The 17,629-nt window shown below is 43.5% G+C and overlaps 1 protein-coding gene and 1 long non-coding RNA gene across 2 annotated transcripts in view; both read right to left on the reverse strand.

Moving 5' to 3' along the window:
• Positions 1-17,629, reverse strand: part of LOC112561552 (LIM/homeobox protein Lhx5-like) — a 106,298-nt gene that overhangs the window by 69,502 nt on the left and 19,167 nt on the right. The gene's annotated exons all lie outside the window — the stretch shown is intronic.
• On the reverse strand, positions 3,626-5,692 carry LOC112561553. The gene is made up of 4 exons (XR_003098688.1): positions 5,444-5,692; positions 4,604-4,797; positions 4,210-4,349; positions 3,626-3,897 (listed from the first exon to the last, which is right to left on the reverse strand). It is a non-coding gene; the product is annotated as an uncharacterized LOC112561553 (long non-coding RNA).

Here is a 17,629-nt window from a genome sequence, read left to right on the forward strand (position 1 = left end):
ATGACGTAAGACAAGAGACCCGTTGCTCGGTCAGTCCACTAACGCGCATGCGCTGAAGATCGACTAAGCCATGCATGATTCGCTACACGCGACTTGTTGTCTAAGAATGTTTGGCGTCGTAATAGTAAACAACATTAATAAATAACACGTTTCAAAACTTGAGCTGATACAGTATATTCCCTTAATCCCAGTTTCCGGTGCCTGCGGTCTTTTTTTTTTTTCTTAAAATTTTTCCGTTGCTGTAAAAGCCGTTGTGTATCCCGCATCCCTATCGCAAATACTTTTTCCCCAGAATTCTCTTGTTACAAGCCAAGTCAAGTCATCAGAATTGTGATGAGTTCATCAGTTTCCAACCTGTCTTTGTTAGTTCCTCGAAAATAAAAATCACTCTCTCTTTCTTCCTTTTTGTCCTTTCTTCAAATATCTATGAAACTAATTTAAAACTTCGTAAAATGTTGCAATCAATTCTTCAGCTGATTTCGAAATCGTGGTGAGCCACGTGAAAGAAGTTATTTTATTCACGCGAAATTAATTTTTTTTAAATCTCTTCTCTGGAAATTTTAACGCCTGCTGAGACAGTTTATCCACCCCACGGTTACAAACGAATGACACAGGAAACTGGGGGCTGGGAAAGTAAAGATGATAGGTGTTAAATATTATGTGTTCGCGAGTAAAGGAAGTGCGTGCTCGTCCGTTCGACCGTCTGCGTGCGCGTGCAATGTCGTCTTACGTGTGTTTGTGCTTGTTTCTATGGTTACCTCAGTGCTTTTCAATGTGAGTTGTTACCGAAAAATAAAGCAACCCGAATTTTACATCTACTTTCAAATAAATAGTGTATACACGGATTTTTCATCGCGTAATGTTACTACGTCCAGCAACGTCTCAAAAATAGTCCACTCTATCTCGCATGTTACGTCTTACGTCTTAGCTCCGTGGAAGGGACGTTACCACAGCGTACACGGCTGACTGCCCCTTGGTCGTGTGACGCACAATTTACCCGACTAGTCAGCCCCGGGTACCCTAAAGCTGCCACGGTATGGCTTTCAAGGTGAAAGGCGAGAAATTTAGACTGTAGGAGGTGTGGCTTGCTTAAGCTGTCTCGAACCGCTGCGTGGTTGATAACGTTGGCGATGATGGTGGCAGGGACCTTGGGACGCCGCGAGACAGGGGCGTGGTTTGCATTTGAATGTCGGGGTCTCCAGGCTCCGGCAGCATCTCGCGTCATGGCGGCTGTTTACGGCTTTGCTCGCGCCATAAGTCACAGCGGCTTACTGCAAGGTTGAAGTCTGCACTAAGACCCAGGGGTCAGGCGTACCCACCCTTACCTACTAACATCACCTCATGTTACAGGAGAGCTCTCCCTCCATCTTCGTACGCGTTGTGGCTAGTATGTGTGCGCGCGCGTACGCGTGTGCGTGCTAGTCAATGCAAGGACAGGCTTAAAACAAAGATTTTGCGAGCGTCGAGAACTGTCCTCTGTTCGATCTATCATTGCGGTCCTGCGGATCTCGTTGACGCTAAATCAGTCATCTCAGCTGCTGATATCCAGCTTTTAAAAAATAAACTACAAAAACCCCCCCTTTCGTCATCATGTCGCCACACTCACAGAAACATGCACATTTCAATTTTGATGATGTGAAGGAGAAAGCAACACAACTTGTGGCTCTCGACCACGTTGAGGGATTGGGGATGGCGAACCTGCGAAAGGTGGGGAAGGGGAGCGAGACAGATTCATCGAAGACGATGCCGCAAAGGCGTGGTGCTGTCGCTGCTGCTGCTGCTGCTGCAACGACACAAGCTGTCTGGCCCGCCTCCTAGTCGTGCCTCACTGTATATGCGACTTCAGTCCTCCTCCCCAGCCTCTTTCTCCGAGTTACACATGCGTTGTCGTGTCTGCGCACAGTCTTGATGGCGCACCCCACTTCCTTCCCTTTCCTTTCGTCTTCCCCCGAGGACCAAACCCCATGAAGGGAATTGTGGGGTTCACGGCGTGTGCAGCAGGACCAAGACGACGGAATGGCCACTGCGGCGCGAGCAAAGGAAGAGGGAGGGGCCTGGAGACTTCTTTACTTATTTGTATCCTTACGCATGTCCCGCCGCCGTGACAAATGAGGCCGTAAAACAGGGCGGCGGTCTTTGAGGCTGAAGCCGACTAAATCGATGGCGAGAAACTGGAGCCCGATACAGGGGAGACAAGAGCGAGGGGGCACGATACTCTTGAAGGCTAAAGAGTCCCTCGAGGTAAGCGATACGGCATCCGCAGTCCGCTAGAGTCAGTGGCGTGTTGCATAGCACGTAGCGAATCGAGCGAAGCTAGCCTAGCGAATCTAGGGGTTAGCGAAAGCTAGCGGTCCCTGTGCAACGCAGTGTAGCCGGAAGCCAGAGTTTCAAGATGGCCGACTTACGGCGAGGTTTGAGTGAAGTCTTTGTTTTGCAAGCTACACCTCGCCATGCTGTGGCCAAGCCGTCGCAAATAAATATCGAGCTTGCGGCCCACCTGTCCACTGAAAGTAAATCAGGACAATAATGAAAATTCCAATGCCCACATGATTGGTTTCGTCGAAGTCATCGTTCCAGGATACTCGACATACCAGTTCAAATCTCACTTCGAATGTTGCCGGACGCCTTTGATGTAAGTTAACGTAATAAAATAAAGTAAAATGTATAAACTTAATGAAATATAATAAAAATGCCAAAATCAATTTTAAGGAATGTGAACGTCCAAGATATATATATATGCATAAATGTATCCACTACACATATCTATAATAATGCTCTCACACACAATAAACACAAACTTTCATAGAGATCTTTTGTGAAATTTTTTCAGGCTCTCCAGGCTTGGATTGAGCCTCATCTGCCACAGCAACGTGGTTCAACAATAGAACAAAGCTGCTTGCCACCTTTGTGGTTACTGGCACCAAAATCACCCTCCAGAATATATTCACCTATATTTGCCATAACACGTCTATAGCAAAGCATCCATCATCAGTGTCTGCTTTTCTCTTCCACCAACATTTATTATTTCATTATATAATTTGAATATTTTTGCATAAATATCTCTTGCATTTGTATCAACACCCATAATTTCTTTCCCATGCAAATTGAGGTCTACATGTCTTTGTGTCACCATCATTAATAAGTTGTCCACCATGTGCATATATTATCTATGTGCATTTATATTTATGATTGGTGTGATTTTGCAGTTGTGCTTATATGTTGTCTACATACTGAAGTTGACACAGCAGCAGCAAAGTATTGTCATACACCATATGGCTGTGTATTTTTTCATCACTGTGTACAGTTCTCTCCCAGCAACCTTTATTATTTCCATTGCATAATTTGAATTTTTTATACATATCTCTTGCATTTGCATCACCACTATGATTTGTTTTTATTCGTGTAAATTGAGGAGTGTGCGTGTGTTTAATTCCTGTCACCATCCTTAATAATTTGCTTTGTCACCAGATGCATGTCATGTTCTGTGCTTTTCAAATGAGTGTCACTTTTTGTGTTTAGCTTTGATGCAACACTTTTCCAGTTATAATTTCTCATTTGATTATCATGTAATGTGTTTATCATATAATAAATTTTCATTTGATTTTACTAATTCATGGTAGAAACAAGTGTGCTTCATTGTGTACATGATTATCAGGTAAATCAGGATTTTTTGGTTTTTAACGGTCACAGTGAAAAAAAAACCATTTGTAAGGGCGTGTAAGTTTTTTTATTTAGTACTAAAACCAAGACAGTGACAATATCCTTTATTCAGTAGGGTCGTACTAATAAACCGATACTGGGAGAGGTGAGGAGTCTCCTGAGACATTCCTTGCTGTTCTTGCTTCTTTGTAGGGGTGGCACATTGCTGGGTATTGGAGATCTCGGAGAGAGTGTTTACTGAAAAATAAATATTAATGAATTATGACCAATATATGGGCATGGAAAACCCAAATATGTCTAGCCTGTATGCCCATGATAACTGCTCTTGCTGGAACAGTGCATGAATACAAAAAGTTCCTAACTGAGCTTTTTACATATCTAGACTCATCTCTTTGTGGCAGAACAGACTTTTGTCACTACCCTCCCCAAATACCTGTAGGAAAAGAAGCATTAAACAATTAATACTTGAACTGTCAAATGTTTTACTAAATATGGCTATACTAAAATTATGCTTTACTTGCTTATTTATATTATAAATGGTTCACTCACCTTTTACACCCCCCAGTGATGATGTCAGTGGTGGGATGAACAAAGGGTCTCCTTCCAAGATTTCAGCCATTCTGGAATAGAAATTCCATCGTGATCTTCCCTGGCCCGTTTTCTTGTTGAAATCTAATATAGCTTTGTACCTGTTGGGATACAAGTACCAAACATGCTTACATATCATTATGTATCCAGACTAATTTCACACAGCTACCAAAAATCTCTACTAAAGCTTGGTTGATACTGGTGGGGTCTTGTTTACAGGTTAAATGAATGAATTGTGGTCACAAATAAATAAGAACTTGCACAACCTTAAAAACCTGCGATGTTTTGTTTCTCAGATCTATGGAAAAATGTTGCACTCTAAGACAGAAAGCCCAATGATTTTGTAGGAACTCACCATATTTTCATATTGCTCCATTTTTTTCTCAAGTGCTGCTGGAGCAAAGTGGCATCCTGAGGCTGCCATTTCCGAAGCAATCCTCTTCCATACCTCTATTTTCAAGTTGGAATTGCAAATTGTTCCTTATGTTTGGCATAAGTGTCCATGAGGAAAAGTATGCCCCTTGGTCCATTGATTTCCCACATTCATTTCTGTTAAAATATGAATCAATTAATCAGGAATAAAAACAGGAAAATAAAAACCAGAATAACATAGTGATATGTTTAGTAAATGCAACAGTATCAGATTCAAACTTAAAGCTTTGATTCTAAACATCAAAGAATAGGGTAGTTGTACTATTTTATTCTGTTGGAAGGATAGTTCAATAATGTGCACAATATTTTCATAGCTGGTTATTTGTGAAAATCATTAAGCCTTCCATTATAACAGCTCTTCATGGCATTTATAACACTGAAAAAATACCTTTATCACCACCTTCAGCCTTTTCATAACTTGAGATAATAAATTTTGGAACTAGAAAGCAGAAAATTAAAACACACACACAAGAAGCCGGTACACGCGGAGACTGCAGATTGGAGGATACTGTCGGGGCTACAAGTTGTTATAAAATTACTCTCGCTAAACATGTGAATATTTTGTCAACCTTCACAATAGGGTATTTTAAATAGCAATCGCTAAAAGACACCACTTTGTACACGGCCTTAATCGTAAAGCTCGTACTCGGCAAACGCCAATCCGACTACACATTGTCTAAAATTGCTCCCGCTACACAAATAAATATATGTTTCCACATAAATAATAGAGTATTTTTATTACTTATCATTAAAAGATACTTACCACTTTGTTTCCGGTCCAATACTCCTTTTTAACGGGAGCATCAAAGAAACTCTCATCTGCAAACTTGAAACCGACAACAAAGTCGGCCATTTTGAATAGCAAGCGTAGGACCTCCAGCGGCCGCTAGCTTTGCTACGCTAGGGGTCTAGGTTCGCTAGCTTGTAGGGGCGCGCTCTTTACACTTCCGGCTAGATTGGCTAGCTTCGCTCGATTCGCTACGCCTATGCAACACGTCTCAGGTAAATCCGAATAGAAAATAAACACGAACGTCGAGGTAGGTGGCGCAGTGGTCGCGGGGATAGGCAAAAAAAGGCTCACTTCCGCTCAGGGGAGATTAAGTGTCGCGGAAGGAAGAGGAAGAAGCAGCAGATGTCACCAGGGACCTGCGCAGTCACGTGAAAACATCCTCCTGGCAGAAATGTTAATATTTGTACAAGCTGATAAGGGGATGCGAAAGTTGAAATGGTGTTTAAAACAAAGTAAGGACCAGGTTGCAAGGACATGATTTATTTACTGCATTATCTGTTTATGACACAGACTAAAGTAAACGGCGAGGCTGTTATCGATAGATGGACGGCAGGTTTCTAACCGGAGAATGCGGGTTTTAACACGTGGAAACACTGTATTCATTTGTAATTATCTTGTCAAAAATTCCCCTTTTAAAAATAAATGAAACAAATTGTGTTATACTTGTCAAAATGTAATCCAAACACACATGGCTTGATATATGTTAATTCAGGTGGCGATAAAAACAGAGGTCACTTTTGAAAGTCTTTTTAAAGTCTATGATCAGGTCTGGGACCCGGCCACCCGGGTGTTGACAAACAAACTCTACCTGTTCACCTGAGCGAGCCGTGCAGTAGCAACTGATTGTCTCACCTGTCGCAAAACGACAGCATTCCAGAGGCTGTCACGTGTGTTGTCCCCACTCCCTCCCACACTACACACACATCACTTTACAGCCGCGTCCACCGCATGCGGCAGTCGCGCGGCAAGCGCCTGTCTCGGCTGTCCCAGGCCCTGTGGTCACGACTCGCCTGACAATTTGCGCCGCGCTAATTCGTCGCCCAGGGTGATTAGTGGAGAGGCACGCGACCAAAGATGATAATTTGGGCCTAATTTGTGAAATCGCGATGAAAGCTAATGAGATTTGGGCTTGATAGGACACTGAATTCTCTCGCAATAGAGCAGCCGGGGACTGCTAAACAGATTACGGAATAACAGCCATTTCATTCGGGCTCGCCGCCGGCTGCCGTTTGCTGCCAACGGAAAAGTCTGCGATCTGAGCAGCGCTGAGTGTTTGCTGGTTTGAAATGTTTGCTCGTGTGAAATGCTTGTCGGTGAAACATCTTTGTCGGTGTGAAGTGCTTCACGGTGAAAAGTTTCTGTGCGTAAAATGCTTTGTGGTGGAAGTATTTGACTTTGTAAAGTGTTTGCGCTTGTCCGTGTCTCACTAGTGTCGGCGCTTGTTTGCAAAATTCCAGGTAAAACCGTTGACTCCATCGACTTCACCTTGAAGAAGCACTTCCAGACAGTACGAGAGGATATGGCAAGGGCGCTCAACGGTAAGGCGAGAGTAGAGGTCAGTAGAGGTTGTCGTGACAATAACTAACAGAATTTTGTTGCACGGTGTAAGGTCATCCCTATTAACAACAGGTGATCTGCTGACCACTGTTGAAAAATTCTTTCCGATTTATTTGGTAAATATAAACATCACTAAGTCGTCCCCTTTATCCTTAATGTCATCTACCAGCTTGGCTGTAATTGTATTAATAACAGTGTCCGGGTTGTTTGTCGCAGGGTCCACAAGACGTACCGAGACTCACCCCCCAGTCGTGGCAGTTAGCCCCGAGGCAGTTGTGTTTGCTCAGGGGTTCGCACTTCGCGGGACAGAAAAGGTCATTGAGCGTCACCGCGGACTGCACTAAGCCGCCACTACATACATCGCTGGCAGGCCTCGGGTTAAGGCTAGGCACCTGCCAAAAAAAAAAACTTTTACGTTTCACGCGATAGCGCGGATTTTTTTGTATCAGCTATTTAGCCCTTGACTGAAGGTTCAAAAAATAGTTTTACTGCACTTGTCACACCATCGGTTGCCATGGAAACAAACCAAAATGGCGCCCAAACAAACATTTTAAAAAATACAAAACTTCGTCAATTTTGTGAGTAGACTCGAACTTTTATTTGAAATAGTTACTTAAAAGACAGATCTACATTTCTATGAAAAGAGATTTTGCAAAATCGGCTTAGGTTTTTTTTTATGAATTTTTGTTGTAAAACACTGTGTTAAATTTCAAGAAATTTTGATTAAAAACAGTATAACTACCAAACTACTAAATATTTCTTTAAAAATCGTTCATAGAAATGTTTATATATGTATGAAGAATTACTCAACCAAATTGCACGACTATATCTCTTGTCGATAAAAAGTTTTGTCCTTTTGAAGTAAACAGTCTGTACCCAAAACAAGAAACTGAGAAAACGAGGAAAGAAAAACTGAAAGTTTAGTAACTACTAAACTACTAAATATTTTTTTAAAGAGCCCTCATTTAAATGTTGACATGTATATAAAGAAACTCTCAACCGAATTTCATGACTATATCACATGTCAATATTAATTTACAAGCTTTTGAACTAACCAAGCTTACCAAAACAAGAAACTGAAAAGGCAAGGGAAAACAAACTAAAAGCTTAGTAACTACTAAACCACTAATTAGTTTTTTTAAAAGCTCTCATGGATATGTTTAGATATGTATAAAGAAACCTTCAACCAAATTTTAAGCCTGTAGCACATGTTAATATAAAGTTATAGGGTTTATAAGTAAACAAACTGTAACATAAACAAGGAACGGAAAAAGCGAGAACAGAAAGTTCAAGCTTAGTAGCTTTATTTTATCTAAGCCTTTCATGTAATTTACCTGTTGAATAAAAACTATAACCATCTTTCAATGTGTTACTACACATAACTTTAACATTACTAATAAAATTAATTATTTTGTTCATTTTTAGAAAAGTCAACATGGTTGTGTTGTGTACCCAAATGCTGACTTGGCTTCAGAGAAATACACAGTAATAAAAACATTGGTGTTTGCAAACATTGAGCAACACAGTTATAGGTTTAGATAGTTATATAGAAGTTCAGTGTCCACTAGCTTCATGGTTTTATGCCATCTATGGTCTTTTGCTCTCTAACATTTAGTGATGCTGTCTCACATATTGCTTTCAATTTTTGTAAGCATCTACTGAAGTAGCAGCATTAGTAGGAAACACTCTCATCTTTCTTTGCCTTCAGTTGCAGAGTGATGAGATGAACATCAAAATATAATTCTTTCATTAAAGAAATTATTTCAAAAGCTTGTAGCAGAGTATAACCTATTCTTGCGGCCCTATATGCTCCACTGGGGCGAATAGGAATAAGAAGAAGAACCTGTTCATGAAATCTAGAGATACATCATTTAGTGTACCAGAATTTGAGCAGCTGCTCATGTTCTGTTCCTCTGTATGCTAGGATTATTTTATGAATTACATCTGTAGTCACATGGATTAAAGATGTTTGATTTTTGTGGCTAGGTGGTTCTTTTTTTCTGTCAAAAATTTATGGGAAAAGCACCAGCTGTCTGGCCTTTTAGGGGGCTGACAATGATGTGCTCTCTAGACACTGAATGGCTTCAAACTTGACTAGATAGCAGTTTTCATTCTATTTTTTAGGAATGTTACACATAATTGTCTTCACACATTCTGTTTGTGACATTTGGTCGGAGAAAGACAATCCAACCCCCACCCAACCTTTGTTTTCTGTGCAAATGATGTAAGCTCTGTTTCCTTACATTCCTGACAAAGTACATAAATAACTAGCATTGCAAGTTGACTCAAATGTGTAAATGTTCGCATCTAGTCCTGATTACTACCGAGATTTGCAGCAGAAATGAAAACTTCGCTTTATTTTCAGCTCGCTTACCACATGACTGACGGTGATTTCGACAGCCGAATTCGGTTCACTAAGTTACTTTTTTTAGCTGCTACGACGGTCTAAGAATGTCCACGTGGTTTTTATTCTTTCGCACGTGGTATTGTGAGAAGAAATGAGCGTCTGACAGGCACAATGAACATTTAATATTAACGTTAATGTCCCAGAAAGAAAATACCCCAGCATTAGCTTTGAGTTACTCTCGACCTTGTTTACATCCGGAGGCCATGACAGTTGCCTTGTGGGATACCCGAACACTGCCGAAGAGTGTTCGTGTGACCTATGACCACGTCGAGGTCGGCGTTAGTGAATTCTGATTGGCTATATGCTAAGTATGTTACGCATGCATCCATATAAGGAAATTTCCGACCCTTTGTGTCGTCTAGAAAAGACCTCGTATCATAGCGTGGGGCCTTCTATGGGCCTTGAACCAGCCTTTGTTTGAAAGTTCATTCAGTGACCTTTCGACCGATATACGATGTGACGATGTTTCGCACGTGGTCGAGTGTGTTGCTATGTCCCAAACATTCTCTATTCTCGCTAATTCTGCGCTCGGGAAAAGTAAATAGGATAGAAGTAGTTATTTTTATTGACAAAATAGACATATTTCTAGATTGTTTTATGAAAATCCACTCGGTGAGTGAATAGAACAGACTTTGAACTTTCACAATATGCCATAATCTCAAAATGGCTAAATCTTAAAATTTTCGACAATTTTTACCCAGGTGCTTGGCCTTAAACGGCTGAAGGCAAACACCCAACCAGCTCACGACTGTGCAGGTCACAGGAGCATCCCGCCATCAGACGTGGCCATCCAGCCATCCATCCAGCCAGCGCGCGACCCCCACGAGCCTCCAACTGTGAGCCACCAGCCACTCACTGTGATGGGTAGCAGCATGAGGAAGACGTCATCATGACGACGTCAACTCCATGTGACGTAGCCTCGGATATGACGTGATCCCATACATGACGTCATTCTCATCTGACCTTTTACCCTAACACATGGTCTTCTTTAGCGACCCTACGCTCCATGGGGGTTCAAAAGGAATAAGAAGAAAACGGGTTTTTTCCCCTACACTCACAAACTGCAATTGAAAGACACATCAGAACACAAAAACCAAACAGCGTGGTAAAGAAAACCATTGTGATATAAAAAAAACCACATACACACACAAACTCACGCACATGCACACTCACAAGCAGAAGTAAAGACCTCCTTGTCGGCGAGGGCGTGGACCAGTCATGAGTGAAATTGTGGAGCAGATGCGATGTAGGAAACCTGTTTGGCCCTGAGGGCAGTCCTTGGGAGCGGTCCCTTGGGGGGTCGGGCTCAAAGATTGAGTTAGCTGCCTGGCTGGGGACATCACAAGGACAAGAGGGGGCGGACGGGGCCACGCCGCGAGGGAGGATTGAGGGGAGGGGTCGAGGGCGGAACGTAAGGACTCCCGTGGCGCTTGTCTGTGGATGTTGTGGGGGTAGTGGGAGGGGGCGATGAAAGGGAAAGAAGCACCTACACAAGGAAGGTAGCTTTGTGCTGTGAAGTGAGACCAGCGCAGGAAACCCCGCGAGTGTTTTTTAAGAGGCGTGTTCGCTCCCACGCACGAACACATGCTCAGACTGAATATTTGAGTATATCTATTTATACCTGAACACTTGTCTACCTGGTTTTGGGGGATTTTTTTTAAAAAAGATGAACAGGATAAGAGTGAAAAAGATCAGTAGAAGAACAGTAAGTAGAAAATGATTTTAGGATTATTTAGAAATGTGTTCATACGTTTACCTAAAGCTGCGTACTCCGTCTGCTTGTGAGTACCATTCACAGTAACTGCTAACATCCAAAATCATGCATCAGTTCCTCTCAAAAAAAAAAAAAAGGAAAAAAAGGGAAAAAAGAAAAAAAACCGTGAAAAAAAAAAAGAATAAAAACAAGAAATTCTTCTCCTAAAAGCGATAACTATTCTGAACATTCTTCAAAAAAAAAAAAGAGAGAGAGAGAGATGTTGACCAGATCGAACTCAAGTCACACGAAGCACAGCGCAGAAGCTGGAGGAGGGGAGGAGGGCGTGGTTGTGGGTTAAAGACCCTCAGGGCTATGAAGAGTTCCTCCACGGGAGAGAACTCCCTCGGAGAAAATCGAATAAGGCGCAAACCGCGCGACCAAATGTCATAAGATTGAAGGTATAATCGAATCGGGGGCGCCACATCTCTCTTCCACCTCCTCTGCTGGACTGGTGCTAATTTCTCACGCTCGCCGCCGATCAGCTCTCCAACATGGTTTTCTTTTGTTGCCAATCAGTGCTGGAGTGGACCGGGGAGTGAGGGGATGGAGTGGGTAGGGGGAACTTCGACTGCAGCCTCTGCAACACTACATTCAAATGCCCCTCGGGGAACATGCACGGGGGAAAGCGGTCCTCTCGACAGGGGACCCAAGATGGTGCTTTATCGTTTGGTCTTGTTTCCGCTTCGCCAACGAGTATGTTTAGTGTCACTTGGCTGTGCAGTGCTGTTTAGTGTCAATTGGTGGTGTGTGTTTAGTGTCAGTTGACAGTGACGTGTTGTTTTGTGTCAATGGACAGTGACATGTTGTTTAGTGTCAATGGACAGTGACGTGTTGTTTAGTGTCAATGGACAGTGACATGTTGTTTAGTGTCAGTTGACAGTGACGTGTTGTTTTGTGTCAATGGACAGTGACATGTTGTTTAGTGTCAATGGATAGTGACGTGCTGTTTAGTGTCAATTGGTGGTGTGTGTTAAGTGTCAGTTGACAGTGACGTGTGTTTAGTGTCAGTTGACAGTGACGTGTTGTTTAGTGTCTATGGACAGTAAAGAGTTGTTTGGTGTCAATGGACAGTGACGTGTTGTTTAGTGTCAATTGACAGTGCTGTGTTGTTTAGTGTCAATGGATAGTGACGTGTTGTTCGGAGTTACTTGACTGTGCTGTTGGGTGTCACTTGGTTTGGAAGTGTTAGTGTCAACTAACATGCTGTTTAGCGTCACTTGGCTCTGCGTGCTGTTTGGTGTCAGTGCCAATTAGCTGTGCCATTAGTGTCGTGCTATTGAGTGTCCATTGTGCTGTGGTGTTTAGCTTATCACTTCTTAGTCTGGTGTTGCTTATTGTCAATTAGTTGCACTGTGTTGCTGAGTGTTATTTGTGCTGGTTTGTTATTTACTGCCAGCCCTGCTCATCTTCCATAAGGAAAAGACACGTTGGAACAAAATTTAAATGATATTGTATCCAGATTGTTATTGTATTCCTAGAAATTGCGATAATTTACTGACACAGTTTGAAAACACGTTAACGACGTACGTGTGGCAGTTTGTGTAACGTTTCTGGCATCAGACCCTCACGTAATGTGGAGAATCCCTTGGCACATGCCGTGTTTGTGTAACAGAGTTTCTCTTGCAGCTTACTTGTGTTTTAGTTTTTGTACTCTTGGTTTATTTTGGTCTGTTTTGTTTGTTTTCAACTTTTCAGATGTCCGATCACTCAGTCTCGATGTCGGCGATCAGCACCTCGTCTGTCAGTTCCATGGAGGATCGTCTGTGTTTACCGACAGTTTTTCACTGGATATTTTTATCTTCCGTGTTTGTACACAACATCTGATAGTTTCTGCGACGACTAAGCAAAATCTGGTTTGCACACCCACTCAACCCTCATCAAAACCTAAAACTACATTCTGTACAAGCGCGTTATGATACCCCAAACTCCAGACATAAAAATATTCGGGTAGGTGAAACGCATCGCTGCATGAACTTTTGGGAAAGTGTGTGGAGTTGTTAGCAAACTCCACATCTTCAGGCTATAACACAATCACATCATAAGCCTACACGGCTAAATGTTTCTTAAATCTGTATCCGAGTCCTCGATTATATATGGGTAATACATTTCATTATTTAATTTTTTCGTGGCTCATTAATGTTTTGATTATTTAATTTTTTTCGTGGCTCATTAATGTTTTCATTATTTAATTTTTTTTTTTCGTGGCTCATTAATGTGGTCATGGTTTCGAGCAGCGTGTGCTGAGAGAAGTAACAGCACGCGCTTTTATATTCATTGTCTCGGGTGGGTCGGCACTACCTGCGACACCCGCATCCCACACCCGGCGCACGGCGCCGCGTTGCCTTGCCCACGAGCCCGAGACGGGTGTGCGAAAGCGTGTGCGGCACCCAGACGAGTGAGCCAGGTGTTGCTTACCTGTCTTGTCACGGCGGTCCTCGTATTTCTGGCACGTCGGTAAAACGAGGAATCCCCCTCCTCCACCCGTCTACCCCCCACAGTCTGCGCTCGAGTGCGTCCCGCACGACAAAAGAAACTGTTGCACCACACGCGCGGGTCGCGCGGCCTTGCCAGCACGTGACGCACTGTCTCCACGTGACGCACCAGTTCACGTGCAGCAGCTGGTCATCTCGGGTCTCACGTGCACCCTAGCCTTGTATCACCGGGGTTGCACAAGTTGCCAACAGTTTTCGCAAAGAGTACTGTTGTTGGCACGGCGATCGGCTTACCTCACTACGTGTGCGTTCATCCACGAACCTCCTCGTGTGTAATTAGCGAGAGCTGACACCTCCGTGAACAATCAACGGGGAGGTAGGGGATGTCATTGTACCGGAGGTAGGGTTCAAACTTTGGTCTCAAAAACGATTATACTTCTTAAAAGCAGTGTTAAAAGCCATATCGAGGGTTTTGATGACCACAGCCGAGCGGAAAATGTCGGCCGACTTTTTATTATTATTATTTTAATATAAACTAAAGCATAGACTTACCGCAAAGTCTACCCTGGCGGTTAGACTTTCTTTGTCTTCTTTCAAAATGAGCGCACAGTCATGGGGGTAAAAAACGGTGTGTTAATATTTTCAATTTTTGTTTACCAAAATTGGAAATTGGTTTACGATTGGTTTTAATAGTTTGACCCTTAGAACTGATGTTCTTAACCACACGTGGATCTCGCACTTCCCGGAGACTGGATGACTAGCACTGTCAAGTCACAGCCATGTCAGCACACACCAACCAACTTTAATAACTTTAGAAAAAAAACTGTGGCCACGCTGTTTTTAATATATATAAGTATTTTTAAAGCTGACAACCTTATAGGCCTACAAATGACTATTTTTATATTTTTTTACTATATGGCACTTTCAAGGTGAACTGCAGGATAGATAACATCCTACATGTCTGGGCGAACTAAGATGTATTGTGAAGCAGTGACATCATTGACATATGCAGTTTTTCACATAAGCAGTTTTTAACTAGCCCAGCTTCTCTTCAAAAATGCTTAAAAAACCACACACACACACAAGGCGGGCGACTACAAAAGCAGCAACTTCAAAGAGAAGCCGCCAGTGATGACACGAACGCCGTCAGCATGACAGTGGAGGCGGCTCCTTTCATCTACCTCGACACGTCAGACTGACGTGACTTCTGAAGGCATTTTTTGCCAGTCGTCTTGTTTGAAGGCAAAATGCCACCATCTTGCAGTGAAGTTGCACTAAGCACAGTTGACAACTTATGACTGTCAACATGCTAACTTCTTTAAACCTTCCTGACTCCACATTGTTCATTCATCTGTCACTGGCAAACTTTGAACCTGACCGTCATCCACAAATTGGCCTAATACAGTCACATTGGACTAAATAAGCTCATTCTAACGGTGCTCTAAACATCTGTCAAATATAGTCACATCTCAAGTATGTGGCAAAGTTTTCAAGACTGAATTAAGTCGTGAAGGATGTCATCATCCTAACGGTCAGCAATTACAGATTTCATCAAGTCTATAAGGTGCTCTTCTTGCATGGTTAAAGGTAGATATTACCACCTACCCCGACAAACACAAAAAATGCTTACCGGAAGGTAGAAGATTTTTCTTTGAAAAAAAAAGACGAGGAAACAGAATGGAGTTGGGGGTTGGTGGGGGGTTGTGGGGGAAGGGACAGTTGGTAGAAGAAAGCAGCAAGAAGTGGGAGATAACAAATGGCGGAAGACGGCGCTTCAAACACCGACTCACACTAACACCTTCCCTGACATTTAGCTTTTGGCCCTCCTAGAACTCGCCGTCAGGTGTGTGTACACGTCTTGCCGGGGCCACTCCAGGCCACCGGTCCTGCTGCTGAACTGGAAGACAGGGGCTAGCATCCTTCCCGGCATTCCCTGTCACAAGAGGGCAGGCACGCGCAGCCGCGGTCACGTTAAAAAGAAAAAAAAAAAGGGAAAAAAAATGAAAAGGGTGAAGAAGGCCGCTTGTCTTTGTTTGAACGCACCACGCGGACAGTCGCCGGGAAAGTCCACCCCACCCCGCGGGACTATTTTGCACCCCTTTTGCGCGCGCGCGGCACCCGGCGATGAGGGGCTCATCACTTGACACTTGTCCTCGCCGTCCAGAGCTCAAAGCCAGCGGCCGCAGGAATGTCGGGTGCGCGTGCAGAATGGGCGCGTCTCACCTTCATAGTTTCCTTAACTCACCCTCACACCCCACCTCCACTGCCAACCCGTTTCTTTTGTTGAAGTTTCCGAGTGCAAGGGTCCGGGTCTTCGGTGAACGTGGTCCAACGTGCAGGTAACCAGAATGCACGAGGGATGAACTAACATCACTACTTGGAGACAAGAAGAAGCGGACACAGATGTCAGTGAAAGCTAAAAATCATTATGTCTGCCGACAGACATGTTTTTTCATTTTTTTCGAAAAAAGTTTTAATTAAGAAGATTTTTTCAAACCGTGAAACGAAATATTTCAAATTCAGGTAATTTAAACACGCATAAATAGTGACGTGGTTTCGGTTTGCAAGCTGAGTAAGGTTTGTGATGGTGAGACTGCTGATTGCCAACTCAAGCCAGTCATTTTTCAAAGAACGTATATTTTTTTTAAGTGAGATATTCGACAATGTGTTCGGTTAAGAGAACAGTTAATATAGTGTCCATCGGCTTTGCACCTGGTCAGCCTCGGTTGTACACATTATTTTTACTATTATAGGGAGCCACGGAACAACATCTGGAAAATGGGAGGAGACCAGACGCGGTGAAATCGAGCCGAAGTTTGGTCGTGGTGTCAGAACTCTCTCACTCTACCATAAGTCACTACAACATTTACCCCACCATCACCACCACACACCTCCTCTTGCGATCCCTGCCTCTTCGGTTTCACAGGTGATTAACCAAGAGGCCAATCTACGAACGAAACTGAGGTGGACGCCATCAACCTCATGGTAAGAAGTCATTGAGCCCTGAGACAAGGAGGGAAGAGAACTGACAGAAATGTGTGGCAGACCCCATCGTAAAGAATAACACGTAGGCAGGAAAGAGAGGTGCTCTCCGATCTCACCCATCAACAGAAGTTGGGGTCACGCTGGTGAAGGTACCCGAGATCGAACGCCAGCACGCGCGTGAAGGGAGTTCAGGCAGGCGTGCACGGCAAGGGAGGAGGGTAGGAATTGGTAGGTGTCCCAACCTACTCCTCCTCCACACCCACTCTCACACACTCACGGGGACAGGGACCGGACCGGACCAGTCGAAGGAGGTCTTATCGGGTTTGGCGCTGGAATTGTCTTTCAATATTGGCACTAGAGCGCTTCATTTGCTCTGACATGGGTCCCGTGTTTGCGGCCGGCTCTCGGCTTTGTTTGCCGTATTAAAGTGGCGGGGCGTGTTAAGTAGATAATACAAAATCAATGTGGCTATAACAGCCTGGGATGGAGGGGCGACCAGCGAAACAGTGACCAGCACAAGAAAGACGCGATGAAAAGAAGAAATAAAAAAAGAAAGAAGGAAACGTGTGTGATGGCGAAAATACGGGAAGGGGGAGATTACTGGAGGGCACGCGACAGGATAACGGTGGCTGAGCAGTTCCTTTCCTTGGTCTCCAGGCTCTTGTCTTTGGTTGTCGTTCTTGACCCGGCGACGATGATTGTTCGGAGGATCTCCCCCGGAACTTGACATCTCGACCGCCAGTGTACACAGGAGGCAGGACCTATCATTACAAGACAATCCCAACAGCTGTGTCCGACACTCATTTCATAAACGTCAGCAGCTGGCAGCATCGGTTTACGAAACCTTAGGACATTGAGCAGCTAAGAACAGGACATTTCTACATTTCTACACTAGAGGTCTGGAACTGAAAATTGCCAGATTCATGAAGACGGGGCAATGTAACTGAAAACAGACAACCAGTCCAATGACTTTGTCACACTGAAAAATAATTTGTGGTACTAGACACTAAATGTGTAACTGA

The sequence above is a fragment of the Pomacea canaliculata genome, linkage group LG4 (assembly GCF_003073045.1).
Source record: "Pomacea canaliculata isolate SZHN2017 linkage group LG4, ASM307304v1, whole genome shotgun sequence".
In the NCBI taxonomy this organism is placed as follows: domain Eukaryota; kingdom Metazoa; phylum Mollusca; class Gastropoda; order Architaenioglossa; family Ampullariidae; genus Pomacea; species Pomacea canaliculata.